General features: G+C 51.2%; 1 protein-coding gene across 2 annotated transcripts in view; it reads right to left on the bottom strand.

Moving 5' to 3' along the window:
• ERCC1 (ERCC excision repair 1, endonuclease non-catalytic subunit) overlaps positions 1-13,886 on the bottom strand; it is a 31,260-nt gene extending 17,374 nt beyond the window's left edge. The window contains exon 1 of one of the 2 annotated variants that reach the window (XM_081117691.1): positions 13,741-13,886. The gene's annotated coding sequence lies outside the window, so the exon portion shown is untranslated. The remainder of the gene's footprint in view (positions 1-13,740) is intronic. The other variant, XM_081117694.1, reaches the window with a different exon arrangement.
• Between the last annotated feature and the right edge of the window lie 414 nt (positions 13,887-14,300).

Here is a 14,300-nt window from a genome sequence, read left to right as displayed (position 1 = left end):
AGCTAAGGAGGGATTCTCGAAGTGCAGTCCACAGAACCCAGATGCAGGGGGTCCCCCGCACTCTTTCAAGAGGACCCTGAGGTCCAAATGATTATCGTAATAATATTAAGGCACTTAGCTGTCTTTTTCACTCCCACTGTTTCCTGAGTGCACAGTGCAGCCTGCGCAATATCACAATGGACCAAACACAGAAGCGAGGTGAGGACCCAATTGTCTTCTGGTGGGCCAGACATTAAAGTAATTTGCAAAAATTACTAAATTTTTTAATTTAGTAATTAAATTACTATTTTTTTGTTCTGGAAAATATGGCTTTTAATTAAAACTATGTGATTTATGTTAACTGGTTTGTTTGTTTTTTAATGAAGCGAATATTTCTGAACTATATCAGTTTTCAGTTCCAATACAGTGAATATTGATAGATATAATCCACATCAAACTCTTTGGGGTCCTGGATAATTTTTAAGAGCATAAGAGACCCTGTGACCCAAAATTTAAGAATCAGTGAACTAATAATCACATAAACCTGACAAGTGCCATGAAGGACAAGAATATGGGGACATAACTTTAACTGGGGGTGGGGAATGGGAGGACAGGAGAGTCTTCTCTGTCAAAGGAGAGTTTAAAGAGAGCTGTGCCTGGCTGGCGTGGCTCAGCGGTTGAGCATCGACCTAGGACCCAGGAGATCGAGGTTCGATTCCCGGTCAGGGCACATGCTGGGGTTGCGGGTTCGGTCCCCAGTCGGAGGGGTGCAGGAGGCAGCCGATCAATGACTCTCTCATCACTGATGATTCTCTCTCCCTATCCCTTTCTCTCTCTGAAATCAATAAAGATATATTTTTTAAAAAGAGAGAGAGAGATAACCCTAGCCGGGTAACTGGGTTAGAGCGTCCTAGGGATACGCCAAGGTTTGGGGTTCAATCCCCGGTCAGGTCACATGCAAGAATCAACCAATGAGTGCATGAACAGGTGGAACAACAAATTGTTTCTCTCTCTCTCAAAATCAATCAAGAAATAAAGTACCCCCCAATTCCCCGATGAGGCCTTGTTGGTAGCTCCCTCCTTTATAGAGAAATAAACTAAGGTACACAGAGGCTGGAGTTGCAGCTTGGAAGCTCCCGAGCCATATCCGAAGCCTGCAGTCTAGAGTCTAGGGTCTCCATGGTGAGCCACGCGGTGTCCTGGAGCCACACTGTCACTTGTTAAATCTGGAATTTGAGGAACACACACTCCCGGGTCATACTCAGGCCATCGCCCATGGCTGTGCCACTGGCCACACGAGGTTCTTAAGCTCTTAAAACGTGGCTGGTTCAAAATGAGATGAGATGTGCCGTGAGTGTAAAGTCCACACTGGATTCCGAAGACTTGGTGCGACAAAAAGAATGTAAAATATCTCATAACTGCTGATTCTGAGGACATGTTGGAAGAGTATCTCGCATAGATCTGGTTAAATAAGATACATGAACAAAATTATTTTCACCTGTTTCTTTTTTCTTTTTTAGTGTGGCTACTACAGATTTAAACTTAGACACACACGAGGTTGTAATATTTGCTATCAGTGTGTTCTCCATCTGGGAGGACATCAGATGCCAGGGTGCCATTTGTTCTGGGGCCACTGAGCTTTGGGATTTTTTTTCTGATGTTCTGGAACAATCCATGTGAGAAGCATGTTGGAGCAGGGTGACTGATGCTCATGCAAAAAATGTGGCCTCTAAAGGATGCTCTGGCTCCGGCCCCATAGCTCAGTTGGTTAGAGTGTCATCTCGATACGCCAAGGTTGTGGGTTCGATCCCTGGTCAGGGCACATACCGGAATCAACCAATGAAAGCATAAATAAGTGAAACAATAGATCAGTGTTTCTTTCTCTCTCTCTCCTTTCTCTGTCTCAAGTCAATAAATTAAAAAATAATAGTAATAAAAAGATAAAGGATGCTCTGAATCGTCTGCCTCCACCATACCTGGATGAAGAAGCTACTTAACTGAGAGAGGCCACAGTGCCACGAAGGATTCTGTGGCCACTCTGTGTATGGAATACATTCTTTTCTCTTTTTTTTAATCTTCACCTGAGGATATTTTTTCCATTGCTTTTCAGAGAGAGTGGAAGAGAGAAAGAGAGAAAAACATCGATGTGAGTTGAGAGAGACCCATCAATTGGACCTGCAACTGAGGTAAGTGCCCTTGGCCAGAATCAAACATGAGACTCTTCAGTCCTCGGCTGACATTCTAACCACTGAGCCAAACTGGCTAGGGTTTGGGATACATTCTTTATTAATAAATTGCATACATGTGTACCTCTATTGAGACTTATAAAATAACTTAACAAATTGAGATAAATACTCGACATAACTGGGTGAGCCAGGCTGTATGCAGCCAGGGATTCAAATCCTGACTCTGTCCCCTCCTTAGCCTGTGATTCCTTTGCTGAGTCACTTGTCCCCGCTGTGCCTCAGTTTCTTCATGCAGAAACTGGGAGTGTTTGTTTCTGTCCTCTGAGGGTTCTGGCGGGAACTCCACGAGGCCATGCATGCAAAGGACCCAGCAGCCACACTGCCCAGCAGGGAACCAGCTACACAGACCAGGTTTCTTGAGAGGAGGGGGCCCAGCTTAGGTGGAGGGAGTCACTCAAGGTTTCTCAGAGGAGGGGATGGTTGAGAAGGACTGAGAAATATTCACTCAGAGAAGGATCCGAAAGATATTTCAGAGAGAGGGAACCAAACGTTCAAATTCAAGAGGCATGCCGGAGCACAAAAAGGCATGTAGTTTGGGTATTATTTCAGGGCAGAGTGAAAGTGTGTTGGGGAAAAGGGAGAGGTGGCAAGAAATGGGGCTGAAGAAGGCAGCAGCGTTCAGGTCATGGAGGATCTTGTGGGTGAGGGGACTGGAGCACAGGGGAGCCATAGCAGGCTCTAAGCAGAGGAAAGACCCGACAGGGGCAGGCTTGTGGTTTAGCAAGATCCTTCTAGAGAGGTAGTGGGACTGGAGCAGGAGACCAGGGAGGGGTGTAAGACACAATGAAGTGTGGATATGGGATCAAGTAGGAAGGGGAGGGAGAGTCCATGAAATCTTTACAAGATAGGAGTGATGGAAAGAGCTATGGGAGGTAAGTGGAGGAAGACATCCAGGATGAGGCCCCGGCCTCTGGTCCAGGAGGCAGCATCAATGTGGGACTATGCCTGAACTGGAGAGCCGGGGGAAGAGGCACAGGAAGGAGGTTGTTGAAGTCAGGGTGAAATCCTGTGGGACATCTAGGGGGAGGCATCCAAGATCTGCTAGAGTGCGGAAGAGATGGCGGAGGCCTTCAGAGCTCAGACACTGCTGAAACCCTGACAGTGGAAGAAAGTGGAGGGTGCAGTAGAGCAACCTCACCACCAGCCATTTAGGGAAATGCATTGGCTCACATTTAAAAAAAAAAAAAAAAGAAAGAAAGAAAAAGTCAAGGAATAAAATCCCTGGCTTTAGTTACAGCTTGATCCAGGAGCTCAAAGATTATATGAAGTCACTGTTAAATCTCTGGGTTCCATATTTCCCTGATTTTTTCCTAAGGAAGATTTTCCTTGAGGTAGCAAAGATGATGTCAACAGCTCTGCACTCATACCCTACCCTCTTAGTAACTCTAGAGGGAACAAATGTCCTGTGCCATGGTTCCATCACTCACAGGCCCAAATGAGTCACATGCCTACCCCTGAACCAATTACTGTCATCAGAGGGCAGAAGAACTAGAATGTTCTGATTGGCTGGGGCAAGGTCCTGTTCCTTTCCCTTCCACCTGCCCAGAGGGAAGGAAGGTGGCCTGAAATAAACCAGGCAGTATTGGGTCACCGGAACAGTACCTCACCTTCTAGGTTTAGAGGGAGGATTCAGTAAAAAAGGCAGGTGCGGCATTAAGCAGACTGCTCCACACAGAGTAGGTGCCAGATAAATGGTAGCTATTATTTTAAAAATAGTAGTCAATATTACCACTATACACTGGAAGGGAACGAGCCCCTGGGAACTGAATGGGACCAACCTGAAGCTGAACAATCACGAAGTGGACTCATGCCCCTATATTCTGCAAGCTCATTCCCCACACCGGGTCCTCTCCAGGCTTCTGCCTCCAGATCTGTGAAATAGGATGAAGGGAATGAATTAAACCGGAAGGTCTTTTTAGATGCCTGATCTCATCACTCAGGGTACAGTTAAGTGTCAGCTCCTCAGAGACCTTTCCTGAGTACTCTTCTCAAAATACCCCCTTTACTTTAATATATCCTCTAATTTTACTTTCCCCTCAGTGCTTATCACAATCTGAAATCGTCTTATACATTTACTGTGTGTCCCCCATCAGAACTTCAGCACGAGGGCAGACAACTCTGTCTAGTTCACTGCTGTGTCCCAGCACCTAGCACAGTGCCTGGCACACAACCAACCCTTGACAAAGATTTATTGAAGAATTAAATACTACTAATAAAAAGAAATAGTGCTTAGTTTTTTGGTAGGTAGTGAGTTCTCCATTATGGGAGGTGTCCAAGCTGAAGCTGACCGATCGTACCTTCACATTCAGGCTGCAAGGCCCCAACGAGTTCCTCTCCCCGCCTCAGTTTCCTCATTTGGAAAATAGGCGCATGAGGCAGGGGGTTGTGGGGCGGGGGACTGGACTCCTGGCCCAGCTCCTGCCTGCGATCCCCGCGGGGGCCACTAGGGGACGCCTCTGACTCACGCCTCGCTGGACACGTCGCGATGCTCCTGGAATATTCTGAGCGCCGCGGGCTTCCCGGCGCCCGGGAGCCCAGGAGGCTGGAGCGGATGCGGGGTGTCCGGAGCCAGCGTCCGTGTTCCTCGCCGTGCGGGGGGGGGTCAGCGGGAGGCTGTGAGTCAGGCGCGCGCCCCGGCCCCCGGTTCGCGCGAGGGGGCGCGCACGGCTTCGGGAACCCGCGCGGCTCCAGCTCCATTTTTACCCGAGCGCTGCTAAAAATAGTGGCGTCGCAGCCCGAAATAGCGGCGCCCAGATAAGGCAGGACAACTCAGCGCTTCCGGGGAGCGGAAGGGGAGGCGGGGGGGGGGTTGGCTCAGCCCGGCCCCGCGGTCCCCATCCCGTCCCGGCTTTCGCACTGCCCCCAACTGCGACCCCAACCCGCATCCCGCAACCGGTCACCCGCCTCGCCTCATCCCTCCCCTTTCCCAGCCATCCCCCCGCGGTTCCCCGTCTCCTGGCCCTCACCCTCCAACCCTCATCCCCCACCATTATCCCCTCCCCTATCCTAATCATTTCCAGTCCTGCCCCCCCCCCCCCAAGTCCCCAGCCAACCTAACCCGAAGCCCTGCCTCTCTTCTCCCTCCCCACCCACAGCACTGATCCCGAGCCTTTTGGAATCTGACCCCACCTCATCCCAGGCTTCAGCCTACGCCCTAGGAGGGGAGGAGGGGAGGTCACATGAACAGGTCACAAAACCAGCCAGCAGAGGGCTGGGGGTGAGGGTCTCACCTCTCGGTTTGTTTCTACCGTGGACCGGTGTGCTTAGGTCTGGTCTGGGCCGGTTTCCTCCCCCTGTGACCAGCCTCGGGATTCAGCCTGGGGTCAGGGTTGGGCTCAGGCTAGGGACCGTCTCTGGGTCACCAGAGCCAGGCCCAGCCTGGCACTCACTGTTTGGTTCACCAATCCCAATTCCATTGGGCTGCTTTCCTATCTTGCAAGTCAGTGATTGGACATAACAGCTCCAGGCAGTGGAAACCGCCAGGCTAGAACTCTGCTGCCTCTGGGCCTAGGTCTCCCCCTTTGTACTTGGATCCTCCAAGACACCTTCCCATTCTGATATCCTGTGACTCTTTCAGTGCCCACTCCAAGAACTAGCCTCAAGGGTCTTATACCACATTTTCCTGAGGTCAAGGGCAACACTGTCAACATCTTGTCGTCTCTGATATATCAGAGGACAGAGAACCACCCTGTCTTGTATAGCTCAGGAGAGCAGAGTGTACTAGAGAGATGCTGGTTCAGGCCACAGTGATGGCTGTGGAAGGCAGCCTTAGGTGGGAAGGTCCCTGTCGGTAGAGGACACCTAGTTTCAGCCAGGAGCACAATTGTTATGTTGTTTGGATGGCTGAGGGACTTAACCACCAGGCAAGGAGATTGAACTGGAGGATCCTTTAATTCAAGAAGAATCACATATTTGGGATCAAGGAATTAGAAGTCAGCAAGGACCAAATCAGACAGGGCCCCATGGGCTGTGGTGAGAAGCCTGGACCATTCCCCCACAAGCACTAGGGAGCCATGACAGGTTGTGAGCAGGGAAGGGACAGGGTTTGTGCTTTGGTAAGAACATTCTGGCTGCCTCCTGGAGGTAGACTGAAAAGGAGAGGAGGGGCCTGGACCTAGGGAGGAGGCTTGGAAAGAGGAGGAGAGAGAAGATTTGAGAGACAGGAGGCAGGAAGGACCGGACTTGGTCGCTGAGAGGTTATGAGGGGAAGGAGGTACCCAGAATGAGGTACGGGTCTCTGTCCAGGTGGCAGGGTGGGTGGTGGAGTCATTCCTGGGATTCCTAGATAAGTTCCAAAGTCAGTCCTGAGATGGTAATTTTTAAATAATAAAAAATTTAATTTTTGGAAATATTGGGAAATACTTTTTCTAGGTATGTATACCCTTTTGTAAATTTCCCTCCTCCATCTGACCCCCACTTCTCACTGTTAACCTTTTCTTATGTACCTTGCCTAATAGGATTCAGTGAGCTCTCACAATGTCCCCAGCCTGTGCTAATCTGCCATAGAAGTGACCTGGCTCAAATTACTGTACCCTGTGTGTGGGGGAAGCACCACTACTATGCTCATTTTAGAGAAGTGAAAACTGAGTTTTGGAGAGGTACAGTGATGTGTTCTTTCAAGTGCCTGGCTTTGAAGACTTTTCAAATTGAAGGCATGGGACTGGGTAAGATCAGAGAGAGAAGGTCCAAAATCCAGGAGCCCAGGGGGAACTGGAGGTGGGCACTGGGGAGTTGAAGGAAGGATGCCTGGAGGAGAAGTGAGGGTAGCCAGGAAGGTGCCTTCCAGAGCCTCCTAATGAAGGGTTTAAATCAGTTCCTTCATGGGGTTGAGGTACAGTTGACAGCAGGGCAGTGTCCCCTCCTCAGGCCTTCAGGTGTTTACTGGAGGAGACTGAGGCTGCCTGATCGCACCTCAGGGACATGATGATAGCACAGAAAGCTCTTGTGACCTCTGTGTGATTTGCCAACTGCCCGTTATAACCAGTATCTCTCTAGTCATGCACTGTGTGTGTGTGTGTGTATGGGGGGGAAACCACAGGTCATGGGGTGGAGGTCAGGGTGACAGGGCTTCAGTCATGCAGAGACCAGGGACTCTGGAGGTAAGAGCTCTGTTCTGCCCCCTGCACTAGGAAAGAGTCTCCCAAGGTTGGTGTGAGGATCCACCTTTTGGGGCTATGTCTAGTGAAGATTTGGCTTCAGGGAGGTGTGGCTCGGATGCAGTCTGTCTGGGTTCAGAATCAGAGACTGCTGGACTCAGGGACCTCTGTTTATTTGCTGCTGTGTCCCCATCACCTAGGATGGTAACTGGCACACATCAGGGGCTCGATACATTTTAACTGAATGAATGAATGAATGAATGAATGAATGAATGAATGAATGAGTGAATGAATGAATGAATCAGATGAAAGGGGTCAGCACTCTTTGGGAGTCAGTTTGTCCTCTTGCCTAGCAGCCTGGAGGACCATCTGGCTGCTTCAGCCAACCTCTCCCTACCCAGGGTGGCATCCCAGGCCCCCTGGGCGCGGGGGTGGGGGGTGGGGCCTAGAAGACGACTTCCCAAAGCGCTCGGAGATCCCGACCCTGGTCCTTCCCTCGGAGCCGGGACTGGGCGTGAGAGAAACCGGGAGTCCAGACTCCGGCCCCTCCCGCGAGCCTGTTGGTGTTACATAACCCGACGTCGCGTCCCCAGGGATGTCACCGGACGTCCTGGCCCGGCCGGGGACAATGGGCAGTGAGCGCGGATCCCGCCAGACACCTGGGAGTCCAGGGTGTCCCTCCTCTGATTCACCCTCGCTTCCGGCTCGTTTCAGTCGCCTCCTCCTCGGGGATCCTTATCTCCCCAAACCCTCACTTCTTGTACCCCCTACAATTCAGCCCTTTCCCCGACCCTGCAAATATCTGCCCCTCGTCTCCCTACGCCCGGTTTCCTCACACCGTCACCTGTGATTCCCGAATGCCCTAAACTTCCAGTTCCCGAGCCTTCCCTCCCTCACCCATCCCGGGGCCCCTCTCGCGGCTCCCTCAGACTACCCCCATTCCTATCCCCGCCCTTCCAGTCTCCTCCCGTGGCTCCCCCAGCCTTTCCCCACGATCTCTGTCTTCCCTAAACCCTTCCCCACGTTCCTTGAAAACAGACCTCTAATACGCTTTCTCGTCCCTAATCCCAGCCCGCCAGTCCCTCTTGTCTCCCCGAAACTGCCCCAATATGCCGATCGCGTGTCCTCCCCCCCCCCCCCCCCCCCGCTGGCAGCTGCGGGCCCAGGCCCCTCCCCGCGTCAGGCCCGGGCCAGCCCGAGCCCCTCCTCCGCCCGCTCCCACGCCCGGCGCCGGTTCCCAGCCCGCCCCTCTCCGGCTGTGGCCCAAAGACCCAGTTTGCAGAAGCAAAACATTGGTCTCCAGGCAACAGGCCCCGCCCCCCCCGGCGGCGGGCCGCGCGTCCAGCCGAGACCGAGCGCGCCCGCGAGGAGGGGCGGGGCGGGCTCCCGGAGCCCCCGCCCGAAACCCCGAGGCCAGCAGGGCGCCGGAGACCCCGGGACCCAGAGACAGCGACGAGGAAGTAGAGGATCAGGGACCCCCGGGGGCGAGAAACTCGGAGACCTCGGTGGAGGCGGAAGCCCCGCGGGAGCTGGCGGGGACGGCGCGGTGGATGAGGGACCACGAGACCTCGAGAGCGAGGCCGCGGCCCGAAATAAACACGGAGGCACAGCAACCTCGGGCCCGCAGGGGACGCTCCTACACGCCCGAGAGTCTACCTCTGTCACAGGGAGTTCCCCTGACAGCTTCCGTGTCTGAAAAATGGGGAGCGTTTAGCAAATAGGGCTGTTGTGACAATAGGGCTGTTATGACGATTCAGTGAATTCACTGACCTAGAGCTTCTAGCACAATCCCTGGCACATACCATTCCTCATTCGTTCTTTTAGTAGATATTTATTGAGCACCTATATGTGCCAGGCACTGTGGTAAGTGCTGGGATACAACGGTGAACATGACAGAGCTCTGTCTCCCTGGGAGCTTACACTTTCGAAGTGGGGAGGGTGTTGAACAATACGTTAACATAGACAAGCAGATTATATAGCACTTCGGAATGTAGTAAGTGCTGAGGAAGCAGAGAGGGAGGGGTGGGGTTGGCATTTTACATATATTTTATATATATGTGTACATTTATTTGCCATTACATATCTTTATTTTAAGATATTATTGTACAGCCTATGTTTATTACATGTGGCATAAGAGAAAAAACTGGACTTTCACCCTGGCCAGGTGGCTCAGTTGGCTGGAGCATCGTCCTATGCACCAAAAGGTTGAAGGTTCAATTCCTGGTCAGGACACATACCCATGTTGTGGGGTTTGATCCTCCGTAGGGGCACATATGCCAGGCAACTGACTGATGTTTCTCTTTCTTCCTCTCTCTCTAAAAAATTAAAATAAAAACATATCCTCGGGGGAGGATTTTTAAAAACCTGGATTTTCAAGTTGGAAAAATATATAGATGTTAAGTAATCTTCAAATAGCTCCTTTTTTAATCTTTTTAATCTAATGGGAAAACATCTGGCATCATGGTTTAGTCCCTAAGAAAATAAATGCAAAATTGAATGACATGAGCTGACATGCTGGATGTAAAAGTGATGTGATGTATGAAAATAACAGTCAGAGATAGTAATGCTTAAAAGTAAACTCCCATTTGGAATAGAACTTGAAAAGAAGCCTACCCAGGGTTGCCATTTTAAATAGGGTGGTCAGGGCAGGCCTACATGAGAGTGGGGTCAGAGAGAGAAGCCATGCAGGTATGTGGACCAAGAGCATCCCAGCCAGAGGGAACAAACACTAAGTGCATAGGCCTTAAGGTGGGAATATGACTAGCATGTTGGAGGAACAGGGAGGAGGCTGGTGTGGCTGGATCAGAGAGATCAAGGGGAGGGAAATGGCAGAGATGAGGTCAGAGAGTAAGAGCAGAGTGTGCAGGACCCTAAGGGTCACAGTGAGGCCCCTGAATTTTTAAAAAATATGTTTTTATTGATTTTAAAGAGAGAGGGAGAGGAAGAGAAAGAGAGAGGAACATTGACCTTGAACACCCCCTACCAGGGATAGGGCCCGCAACCCAGGCTTGTGCCCTGACCTGGAATCCAACCACTGGCGACCTTTTGGTTCATGGGATGACACTCAACCAACTGAGCCACTCCCACCCGTCAGGCCTTTGACTTCTACTCTGAGTGCATCAGAAGCCATAGAAATGTTTTGAGCAAAAGAAGGACATGAACTGACTGATTTTAACAGCATTTCTCTGGCTATATGTGGGAGACAAGGGTTGAGGCCCTGAGACCAGCCAGGAGCCCCAGGCAGTGATCCAGGTGAGAGAGGATGGTGACTTGGACTAGGGGTAGCAAGGATCTGATTCTAGGGGTGTTTGAACTTAGAGCTGCAGAATTTGCTGACAAGCATATTCATAGCAAGCCCTCAATAAATGGCAACAGTTACCATTATGTTAGGTGGTGCTTATCAACTTCCCATAGAAGTGGATATCATCCGCATTTGACAGATGCAGAAACTGAGGCCCAAAGAGGTCTCAACTTGCCCAAGGACTCACAGCTCAATTTGGTTCCAAAGATGGCACCTCTCTATTAGGGTGGCTATGCCCATGTCAACATACCCAGACACAACACACTCAGTGCCTGTAGCTACACCAATCTCATTCATGTGGGCCCCAGGACCCCTGGATCAATTTCCTTATCAGCCACACCCAATGGGTGTAGAAAGTGGCTCAGCAGAAGAATGTTGCCTGACTGGTGTTCGGGTTGTCAGGCAGTCACCATGCTGGCCCGGGACACTTGCTTAGAGGCAGGCAGGTACACGTAGAGTTGGTCCACCCAGAACCTCCCAGCCCAGCATCTGCCTTTCACACTTAATCTCAACACTGGACCTGGCACACCCCAGTGCTGCCTGCAGCAACCTGTTCAACACAGTCACACATTCGCACGCAGATAGGTACGTGGCCCTCCACTGTGAAGGTGCATTTTCAGGTGTGCAGAAAACACAAGTTCTCTCTCTTTAGGTCCCTGTATCTCTCTATCTCTGTAACTTTTTGTCTCTATCTCTACCTGTCTCTGTCTTGCTATCTTTGTGTCTCTCTGACCCCACCCTCACCCAAATCTCTGTCTCTCTTCACACTCAGCATCCTCTACCTGCAGTAGAAATCACTCTTATCCCTGGCTATGTGTCTCCATGGAACCTCACCTATTATGTGGCACCAGAACCTGGCACCAGAACAAGTGTGTAGAGCCACCAGGCCAGCAGTTCTGGCTGGCTGCTCAGAACCACCCAGGGAGGATCTTACATGTCATAATCCCTGCTGCCTCTTCCTGTGAAATCCACCTTTAAAAAGCTCCCCAGTGACTGGGACCCCTGTGGGTTTGTATTAGTTACTCCATCTAATTTTGCAGACAGGGAAGAGCAGAGGCCCAGAAATAGAGCTCACCCCAACATCACACAGCAGTTAGCTGCAAGGGGCTCCATGCTCCCAGATCCTTCTTTGAATCCCTTCAGGAACAAGTTTGGGAGTTAAATAATAAAAGAGAATCATAGAGATACACAGAGAGACCCAAATATGTATAGAGACTTAAGATCTAGAGACTCAGATAAATAAAGGGGAGTAGGGGAGGAAGAGACCTAGAAAGGGACTTAGGGAAACAGAGACAGAGAGTAACAGAGATGCACAGAGATGACAAGACAGAGACAGCGAGACAGGGGTCAGAAAGATGCAGAGTAGAATTGAGACTCATTAAGACACAGAGACTGAGAGAAACAGACATTTAGATGGATAGACCCCAAGGTGGACACATTTTCTTTTCAATGAAACAGTATACACATGGCCCATGTTTTATAGGCCATACTTCCTAGAAGTAGCTGGTGCCATAGTTTGGCAATTGCAGGCTTACCAAGGCCTGATATGTGGGATGCTCACTAAACACTTTATATAACCTGCCCTCTGTACAGAACCTAAGAGCTATACAGAGCCCTGTGAGTCATGCTACAGACACAGGGCACTGACTGGACATGCCCAACAAGAGGGAACCCCTGGCCCAGGACCATTAGTCACCTAGAAGTGACTGAGATTTGAGGGATCACCAGTTTCACTGAGGAGGAAGCAGAGGGTCAGAGAGGACAAAGCATTGCTGCAGGTCACACAGCGAGGATCCAGCAGGACAATGATTCCAACCATTTCTGCCTGATTCCATAGCCTTTGCACCCCCAAGACACCAAGACAGGATGACTGCCAATGCCCTATCATGTGCTCCTTTACAGAGTGGAAGTAATCATAAAAGCACCAGTGAGAATCCAACAGCCCCTGTGAGTTGAGTGCACTGTGCTGCAGTAAATATGTTACAAGCATCATCTCATTCATTCCAAAATCCAGTGAGGTAAAGACAGAACTCAGTTATTAAATAACAGTTATACCAGTTATGTACAGAGCACTTACTATGTACAAAGTGCTTAACAGGATTTCATACAGTCACAATTCTGGAGGTGGGTGATGTTGTCATTCCCATTTCAGGAAGGAAAGAGGCTCAGAGAAAGGAAGCCACAAGTCAAGGTCACAGAGCGGGTATTTGAACCGAGGTCTGTTTAGCCGTTTATCTCTGCCGCCCATTGCTCTGCACGCTACAATCTAATATCTAACACCAACATCTCACATACTTTAGTTCAAATACCAACAGCTCCCGCCACATATTCTTTCTCTGCTCCGGGGGGGCTAACCCAGCCTCCAATCGCTACACCTTCCTGACACCTAGGGAGCAACCCTCTACTCTCCCTGAAGAACCTCAGTCCCGCCGTGAGGCTTGAGCCAGAGCCTGTAAAATGTTCTTGCCCCTTTAAGAAAGTGAACAGTCTGCCGGGGTTGCCCAGCAGCGCCAGGAGGTTGCCAGGCAACGTCAACAAACGACGCGGCCGCCGTCTCCGTGAGCCACCCCCCGCCCGCGCAGACGCGGTGACGCGACGGGCTGTGGAACGCCGTCGCCTAGCAACAACTAGGCTGTTTGTCCCAGGCCCGGCCGCGCGGCTGCACGGGGCTCAACCAGAACAGGCTCCAGCCGACAGGAGGGCCGACCGGGAGCCCGGGGTGGGGGGGCTGCGGTGATGGGAGCAGGGGAAAACCGGGCCCCCAAATTGCCGGTTTCCCTTTAGACATCCGCCGTCTGCTTGTCACCCGTTCCTCCTGTCTGACTCCGGACCGCCTCCGCTCGGGTACCCGTCCGTCTGCGCCCCTCCTCCCCGGCATGTCTGTCTGTCCCGCGTCTCCCGCGCTGTGGCTGTCTCATATTCCCCCAAATAACAATCAAAACAGATATAAACACAATTCTCTGGCTGCCGCTTTTGCCTCAGACTCCCGGATGCGATTGGGGTCCCCACCAGTGCAGGCAGAAGCACGGTGAACAGCCTGTATCCCCACACACTCGGAGCCACGGCCCTGGAGCTTCCTCCTCCCGTCCCTCTCCCCGCGGCCCTCCCGCTCTCTTGCCTGTCTTTCTGGAGCCTCTTTCACCAGACAAGGCAGCCCGCGGTCCTTCCATCCTGTGTCCGGGAAGCTGTCCACAGCTGGGAGGTTCTAATAACTCATCCCCAACACACACACCCACCACCTCCATCCAGTAGCTTCATGTGATCAGGGCTGGGGCGAATCTCCAAGCAGACAGAGGAAATTGGGTGTGTGACAGTGTGAATGGATGTGACTGTAGGTGAGTGACTGGGGCAGTGACAATGTTTACATCTGGTATTTCCTGTGTGAGAACATGATCATGAGCACTTCCTTTGTGTGAAAGAGCAACTGCCAGACTGAGCGAGTGAGTGGTTTCCCAAGTTTGCATTTGTGTATCTGGACGTATGGGTATCTGGAGCCCTGCTGACTCTGTGTGTGTGTGTGTGTGTGTGTGTGTGTAGCTGTGAGTCTCTGCGTGGTCATATGTGAAACAATGAGTGTATAAGTGCCTATGGATGCGTGTGGTTTTGCCTCTAGCTTGCATTTCTGAATCTCTGTGTATGTCATCTGTGTGCAACTTTTCAGGTACCTGTGTTCGTGAG

This window comes from Miniopterus schreibersii (genome assembly GCF_964146895.1).
Source record: "Miniopterus schreibersii genome assembly, chromosome: 18".
In the NCBI taxonomy this organism is placed as follows: Eukaryota; Metazoa; Chordata; class Mammalia; order Chiroptera; family Miniopteridae; genus Miniopterus; species Miniopterus schreibersii.
Note: the sequence above shows the minus strand (reverse complement) of the source record. Positions and strands in the feature narration are given on the sequence as shown.